Source organism: Calidris pugnax, unplaced genomic scaffold (assembly GCF_001431845.1).
Source record: "Calidris pugnax isolate Ruff unplaced genomic scaffold, ASM143184v1 scaffold20, whole genome shotgun sequence".
In the NCBI taxonomy this organism is placed as follows: Eukaryota; Metazoa; Chordata; class Aves; order Charadriiformes; family Scolopacidae; genus Calidris; species Calidris pugnax.
Genome location: NW_015094510.1, coordinates 24,279,035 through 24,287,514, shown reverse-complemented (window position 1 = coordinate 24,287,514; position 8,480 = coordinate 24,279,035). Strand labels below are relative to the sequence as shown.

At 43.1% G+C, this 8,480-nt stretch overlaps 1 protein-coding gene across 4 annotated transcripts in view; it reads left to right on the top strand.

Moving 5' to 3' along the window:
• Positions 1–264: 264 nt before the first annotated feature.
• WASF3 (WAS protein family member 3) overlaps positions 265–8,480 on the top strand; it is a 79,368-nt gene continuing 71,152 nt past the window's right edge. For 2 of the 4 annotated variants that reach the window (XM_014966244.1, XM_014966240.1), the window contains exon 1: positions 949–1,002. The gene's annotated coding sequence lies outside the window, so the exon portion shown is untranslated. Of the gene's footprint in view, positions 381–941; positions 1,003–8,480 lie in introns of those variants that run through there. The other 2 variants (XM_014966241.1, XM_014966242.1) reach the window with 2 other exon arrangements.

Sequence of the window (8,480 nt, the reverse complement as noted above, 5' to 3'; positions counted from 1 at the left end):
GGGCTGGCCACAAAGGACGACAGAACACGGGAGGGGGACATTGCTGGGGCTGGGCCAGCAGCTGCGGCCTCACAACGCCCCCGGCCCTGCGGGGTAACGGCCCCCGCCGCCCTCACGGAAACCATCCCCACCGACCCCCTCAGCGAATCCCTCTGGGGCCCACGTTGGACGCAGCAGCAATCGGGTGGGGAGAGCCGGCAAAGGGCAGGGGCGGTGGGTGCTCTGTGGGAGTCAGGGATGAGGGAGGAGGCCTCAGGGCGGGGGGACGAGGGGCCATGGCGGCGGACCGTGAGAGCGCAGGCCCCACGAGCAACGAGGGAGGCGGTGGAGACCCCCCATGGCTGTGAGGGACTGGGACGGGTGTCCCGAAGCCGGGAGAGGTGTGACAGGGTCTAGGGGGCCCGCACGCTGTGTGAGGGTGAGAGGGGCCCTGAGGGCAGGGGGATGCCGGCACCGGGGTCAGGCTGCTGAGCCGCCTGAGGGGGAGCGGGGGCGAGGCCGGCCAGGCGCCGGGGGAAGAGGCGGCTGCTCCTGAGGATGCTGTTGGGGACACAGCCCCAGAGCAGCCCCCAGAGGCTTGGGCGGCCGCACTGAGGGGCGGGAGTGAGGCCCAAGGCGGCGGCGGCGGCGGGTGAGGCGGGGAGGAAGGGAAGGGGCTGCTATCCCGGGCAGCGGGAGGAACCCCCCCCTCCCGCGCCCGGCCTCTCGTGAACCTCAGGTAGGGGCCGCTGATTGACAGCTCCACCCGTCTTCCCGGCGTTCTCATTGGTCGCTTTTCACGCCGATCAGCAGTGTGTGGGGCGAAGCGCCGGCTCCCATTGGCGCGCCTTGCCCCGCCCCATCCCGCCGCGGGCCAAAAGGGAGGCCGAAGGGGGCGGGGCTTGAGGCTGAAGGGGCGGGGCGGCGGCGGGGGGCGCGGAGGCTTAGCCCGCGAAGGCGGTCGGCGGCGGCTGGATCGGCGACAGCGGCGGCGACGCGGGATGGGACGGAGCGGGGCGGCAGGTGGGTGCGGGTCCGCGACGCAGCCACTGAAGAAATAAGTGGGGAAAAAAAAAAACTAATTGATCTGCAAAAACCACGAGCAGGGGAAAGAAGGAAAAAAAAAAGAGGGGGGGGTTAAAAGTTCCTGAGCTGTCAAGGACTCCCAGCGCCCTTCAAAGCCAAAGCCGATTATTTTAAGTACTTGGAAGACCGTTGGGCAACACAAGGGACCTGCCGGTGTCACGGCCACGAGTGAGGGGGGAAAAACACGAGTGGGTTAAAAACCCCCGGGGTCTCGGGGCCGGGCGTCGTGTTCCCCGCAGCCCGGTCGGAGCGGCCGCTCCGACCGGGCTGCGGGGAACACGACGCCCGGCCCCGAGACCCCGGGGGGTTTTAACCCACTCGTGTTTTTCCCCCCTCACTCGTGGCCGTGACACCGGCAGGTCCCTTGTGTTGCCCAACGGTCTTCCAAGTACTTAAAATAATCGGCTTTGGCTTTGAAGGGCGCTGGGAGTCCTTGACAGCTCAGGAACTTTTAACCCCCCCCTCTTTTTTTTTTCCTTCTTTCCCCTGCTCGTGGTTTTTGCAGATCAATTAGTTTTTTTTTTTCCCCACTTATTTCTTCAGTGGCTGCGTCGCGGAGAAGCAGCTGGGAGGCTGTGTGTGAGGCGGGTGTGTGAAGACAGGGATTTATTGCGACGGCCGAATGTCTATAACGCGCTCCGAAAAGTGCTTAAGAAATGCTTGTTTATTCTTTTTCTTCTCGTTTCTGATCCAGCTCGGTAATCGCTGCAGATAACTAGCCAGGAGAGGGACTGAGCAACATGGTCTTAGGCTGAGCAACAATCTGTGAAGTGGGGCCAGCGCTCAAGTGGCTTATTGGAGGCAGTTGTGAGATTCCTTGATAGAAAATACTTCAAAGCACAAATGGTTTAGTTTGTGCGCTGTTTATGCAGCAATAGGAAAAAGCTGTCTAGCTGCGGTTCTTTGTGCTCCTTTTGTAAACTACAGGGAATGAGGGGAAAGTATTCCTATTAGAAAAAGATGGGGGCAAATTATGAAAGGGGCCAGGAACTTCAAGAGACCTGAAATCTGAAGGTGAGAAGGAGGAGGTAGTTCTGCCTTGTGTGTCGTGCCAGACTGACTTTTTTGTTGTTACTCAAAACAACAGCCTGTCTCGTATAAATGTAATACTTCTTAATTACATTTATATGAAACAGACTGTTGTTTTGGGTTTGCCTGATGCAGTGTTTTCCATGGTAGTTAATAGCGTGTGCGCTTGAAGAAGGGAATGAAGTAATGGAATAAGGCTGCAGTTCTTGTGCTCCAGCACGCTCTCCCACGTTACAGCGCTCTGTAGCTCAGATACTAAAGTTGTGTGGTCTCTAATATATGGAGGTTGACATGATACAGAGTAATTACTTAGACAAATACCCAAGTTGGGAGTCTGTTACATTAAAGTTACAGTGCTTGTGATCTAACGTGAAGATTTAAGATTAAACTCCATATTTGAGCCATGGAACTGAGCTTTGTTAGGCGTTGCGTTCAGTTACAGCTTACTTTTACCTTCAAGTTTTCATCAGAAGAAAATACACTAAGATGGAAGGACAGTTATCTGCCTACATTAAAATAAAGGCCCTAAGTCATTCTTACTCAGTAAGAACGTGGCTTTCAGTAAGTTCTGTGAGAAGGGTGTTTTATCAGCAGCTCCTCACTTGAGAGTGGGACCAGACCATCTTCACCTGAGTGATGTGGAAGCTTAGTTTATTTTCAGCAGAATTTTGGGAATGAGTTGTGCAAAGCAAACTTTTGCTATTGCTTGCTGGAAGATTAGTTTTGTGTTTGCATTGCTAGCAGCAGTGTGAATGTAGTTATTAGGTGTTGAATGCAGAGGTTTTATTGTACCTGAAATAATACGTAATTGAGGCAGTCCTCTTCTCCTTTCCCATGACTGTTTATGTTCTTCAAATAAAGAAAAAACAGAAAACGTTTTTTTTTTTTTTAACAGATAGATACTAGTCTTGATTTACACCATAGTTACTGAGATTCTATGGTCTTTGCTAATCTTCCTATTTGTCCATGGAAGTAATAAAAGATGACTTTATATGTCAGAAATAAAATTGCTTGTGCTTTAAAAAGGCACTTTCATAGCAGGAATAAGTTATTGAGGCTTCATGTTTGATTTATATGGTACAACACATATGACATTTCACAGTTAATAGCAGCATAAACCTGCTTTTCAGTGTGTGCCTTGTCTGTACAACATGTCTCAAAGGGTTATGATTTTAGGAGTAGTAATATAAACTTCTTACAGACCAGCTTCTCTTTGGTGTGACTACTTCAGCTCAGGTTTATTTACGTTATTCTTCAGTGAGAAGGTCCATGCCATATATTTCTCTGGAACAGGAATAACAGTGTCTGCAGGCAATGTTCCTGTAGGAAGGAAAGCAGAAAAAAGCCATTGCCTGACAGATGATAGGAATATTATTTTGAAGTTTCTTATATACAGTGATTAGCAGCTTGGGATTTCTAAAAAGCAAACCAGAGCAGATACTTTGGTGAAGAATTCCAGAAGAGCTGATGGTAGCTGAGTGTTGAAGTCACTGCATCAGTGGCACCTGGACTGTGATTTAACTTTCATGCCTTTGCAAGTCTTCCATTTTTGATTAAACTGCCTGCATGGACAATTACATCTTAGTGTAATTTGTACTAATTGGAGTAGGAAAGAGCCTTGAGAGAACTACATGGAGGACTCGTGATGTAAGAAGATAAATATGTGCAGTTAAATCTTTGTTCTTTTGAGCCCTCCCATATTACCGTCTTCCAGAGCTCTCTTGACTGCTTTTAGTGAGGAATGAGCAAGAAATGTTGTTGCAGTTAATTGCAGTCTGCTCTCCCAGGCCTGTCCTTAGTTGGTGTTTACTTGGTAGGGTCTTGTAACTGAACTCAAATCTGATGTGGGTTGTACAATACATTACCTTTTGGCTTTTTTTAATTCAGAGGTGATGCACAGGTATCTTTCTGATTAATGTGTTGTTCCAATTAAAATTTTTGGACTTCTTGTGGTCATTACTGTGACCTCTTATTTTATTTTTGCTTGCATAGGATATTGAGCTACAGGCTGTGTATCAGGTGAACTGCACTACTAGCATAAGTTCCTAACTAGGCTATGGGTGTCCAGTGGATTATAATACTAAGTTTTGTTAATTACTTCATTAGCAGAAAGATACTAATTTACAGTATTGATGGGGAGAAGTTGTTTTTATCAGGCTTGTTTCTTAGTTCTCTGATCTTACAGCCATTCAGTATATGAAGATCATTAATGGGATCAGATTACAAATACCTGTCTTCCAGTGTTACATAGAACTGTACAGTGCCTTCAGAAGCTTCCTTATACAAGGCATGTTACGTATCATGGATTGTAACTGCTTATTCTCTTAAAAGAACAGATAGAGAAGGAGGTAGAGGGTGAGTATTAACAACTTCTCCATATGGAAGACTCGCATATAGAATACCTGTAGTGTAAAAAAAAAAATAATTAAAAAATTCAGTGAGTAGACTAAGAATTAAATTAAGAGATCTTGAGCCTTAGCTCTGTAGCAGAACTGCTATAGCACTTTCAGTCTCTCCTGAGAACTTAGCCTGCCTTTAGAAGTAATAATGAAAATAACCTGCAGTTACACCAGATTTATTTGTTCAACTTTAACCTGTGAGTGCTTTCCTTCACACTTACTGTTACTTAGATCTAACTGTTCAGAAGCCAGACTGTTGTAAAAGTTGTTGAAATGTTGCACTGGGGTGTTTTTTTTTTGTGCGGGTTTCTTCTTTTTTTTTTTTAAACCAGGAAGGTACTGTTGGTTTCACCTCTCTTTTAAAAACTTGGATAACTGAAATATTTTTAACTGCTCATAGATGTGATTTTTTTTTTTCCTATGCCAAAAGGGGAAACAAAACATTTGGGAAGAAATTAAGAAATATGTGTGTATGTGTGTAGAAACAGCTGGAGATCAAAATGGAAGTCTTTGTGCTCATTTAGATTGTAAGCTAGGAGTTTATCTTGTTTGATTTCTTTATTTTTGGCAGGTGAGATAGCTGGAGAAGTTTTGTTGAAGGCTTATTAAGCATTTCTTAGATTTGCTTTTTGGTTTGTGTTTTGTTTTTTTTTTTTTAAGAAATCCAAGTTTATTTTGTTAGGGATTTATAGGTGTTCTGAATTTAAACACATTGCAAATTAGTTTTTCCTTTCTCATACTTAAATTTTCTGCCATTAAACTAGTGGTGTTTTCTGGGTCTAGAATTGACCAGTATGTGTTTGGGAGATGGTTTTTTTTGTGGACCTCTCTGTTTAGCAGAGTTTTAGTAACTCCTTTTTTTTTTCTTTTTTTTTTTTTTCCCCTCAAGATTCTTGGAGATTCTTCCTGCCTGTTGGTTACAAATATAATCTCTTTATTCTTACAGAGATTTGGTAGCCTAATACAGTGATGGGGACAATGTGTGTTTCTGTTAAGTGTAGGACATCTTTATGTCAAATTTATTTAATATTTTATTTTTGAATATTCACTATACTCATACCATTTGAAGGCATGCTTCAACATTGAGTTAATAAGCTTCTGTATTTTTAAATACGTACTTTAGAAGCAGAAAAATTGAGCATTTATCAGGTTAAACTTGACTGATGTTTGTCAGTCTACAACAAAACTAATAGAGCAAAATTTTTCCCCATCATTTGTATACTATCAAACAGATTATACTTAGTGTGTAGGTGTGCTTCTAAACATTCGTAACTGCAAACTTCGTTGCTAAGAAGTGCTGGAAGAACTGACACACACTATTGAGTGCTGAGTTAAGAGAGTTGGCTAAACATTAATGAACATAGTAACATAACTAAAATAAATGTCTTGGACATGACTGGCATGCAGGTATTTTTGCTTTAATTTTGAATTAGTCTTACATTCTGTAGATACTTAGGTTTTATAATAGTGTTCAGAATGTGCTGCTTTTAAAATGCTGCTAAGTCACATAGATTAAGTATAGAAATCAGTGGTGATTTGAGTCTGTTCAGTGTTCATATTTTACAGTCATCATAATTGATATAAATAGAAGTAGTCTATGCGAAGGCAGTTGTAACTTCCATTAATCTGTCAAAACCAGAATTTTTGGTTGAATTAAATGTGTTTTTCTCCACGACAAGAAAAAAAATATGAGATTTTCAAATGTTATGCACAGAATTACAGCCTGGCTCGTTTTCTCTCTAGTTCCATAAATCAAAAATCTATTTCAGTGTTTTTTTGGCTTGAGCTTTTATTGCACATCCCTGTTGTGGAAATCTGCCCAGTGTAGAAACTATAGAATAATTTCTTGTGGTTAAGCTCTGTTGAGCACTGTTCATTTACACAGCAGCATGCAGAGATAAATTCACATTGTTGAAAAATATTTATTATTACTAATTTCAAATGAGACAGACCTTTTGGAGGCTTATGCAGTGGTTATATTTCTCCCTGTGCTGGTGTAAAAGCATATTTAAGGTTTGGCTGTTGTAACTATGCATTGATGCATTTTTTTTTTTTTTTTGGTACCTGCATATGCACTTGCTTTAGCATTCTATATGTGTATGTTAGGGTGATTCTCAAGTCCTCTGTCAACCTTATGTTTGCTGATAGAACTTCAAAACTGGAAAGGCAAGTTTAAATTATAGATAGTGAAAGTGCTGTTTAATCCATGAGTTAAATGAAATTGATAGATAAATCTTCAACTTCATAGCAGGTGCTGCTAGCAGTTACAATTTTGCAGACATTTGAAACTTTACATAAGTCTGTTATTCGGTGCTTTTCATTAGGTAAAGAATGCCGAAATACTTTGCTGTCATCCAGCCTTTTCTAACTTTTTTCTTTGAGGTTTTCTTGAAATTGGCTCTTTTCTAAGGTAATGTAATGTTTTCAGGTGCCTGGCTTGTCTATGAGCACATGTAACTGTATGTTTAAGCCATGTGCTGAACAGTTAAATACTAGAACCGGGGGGTGTTGGGGCTGGGGCTGTGCTGGTAAGGTGTAGAGTTGAAGTGCTGTGTCTGGATGGTTGCGCTCAGAGGGTGCTGCATGTATTTTCCTGTTGGGTTACGTGAGGGGAAGCCCTAATTTTTTAGGGCCATGTCTCTTACTACTGAACACTGTGCTGTCTTACCATTATTATGTGAGAGATTCCTCATTCAGGAAACACTTGCGTCTCCTTGCCAGGAATTGGGAGTGATGTTATATTTTTCTTGGAATGCTGTAATTTGCTACTTCTGTGCGTATTTGTCTATGTTCTTCTCTAGTTCTTGTCCTCCAGGTTGCTGGGTAATTAGTTGGATCTTAGCATACAGTAATATTGTGGATGAAATCAGTGTGCTTTCTTCATGATTCATGGAGCCTGTTTAATGTTCATAATGTACTGGTAGATTATGAAGGCAGAGGTTGTTGATGGAATAAAATATACAAACAGTTTTGGGCTCTGTAATAAAAGGATACAAAAATATTAAAGTATGTCCAAAGGAGGGCAGTGAAGATGGTGAAAAGACTAGAGAGCATGAATTATGAGGAGCAGCTGAAGATACTGGATTTGTTCAGCTTGGAGAAGAGGTGGGTGGTCTCATCTTTGCTTCCTGTCATGAGGAAGCTGTAGACAGAGAGTGCTGATGTCTTCTCTCTGGTGGCAGGCCGTGAGGGATTGACTTAAAGCTACGTCAGGAGAAATTCAGATTGAATATTAGGGAAAGGTTCCTCACTGAGAGGGTGGCCAAGCAGTGGAACAAACTTCCCAGGGAAGTGGTTGTGGCACCAAACCAGTTGGGTTTTGAGAAGCGTTTGGACAATGCTCTTGAGTATCCGGTTTAACTTCTAGGCTGCCTTGTGTGGAGTCAGGAGTTGGATTTGATGATCCTCATGGGTCCCTTCCAACTCAGGACATTCTATAATAACATGAAAGGTATAATGCAATAGTGTTTTAGAGGCCTTAGAGAACTTGAGTTTCACTGACTGTTTAGAAGATAGTGTGTGCAATGATGTTTCCTTTTATTGTTGATATATTCATAGAAACTAAATGTGAACAAAGCACCTCTTCAGTGAAGACTGAAAAGCATGTATAATCTCATAAAAAATGTTCAAGCCTGGTTGCCAGTGCAAAGAGAACATAATGTTAAGTTTGTGTATATAAGTTGGGATTGCTGGAGACCTGCCATATTTGAAGGTGGAAAACTTTATATAAATGTGACCATCAGGACTCTTCCATGGACTGGTAAACCAGTTATCTGCTTGTCACTTGCTGCAGAGTGGAATACCATTGACAGGGCTGTTAGTGAAGGCTGGGGTTCAGATCGAATCTGTAGGTGAAATTTGTTCCAGTGCTGATGACTGTAACGGGCAGCTCAGTTTGAGTATTCCCTTATTTGAGGGTTTATAGTTAATGAATATAGCCATAGCTGATATGTGTGGCTGTTGTCCGCTCGTCTCTTTCCAGGAGCT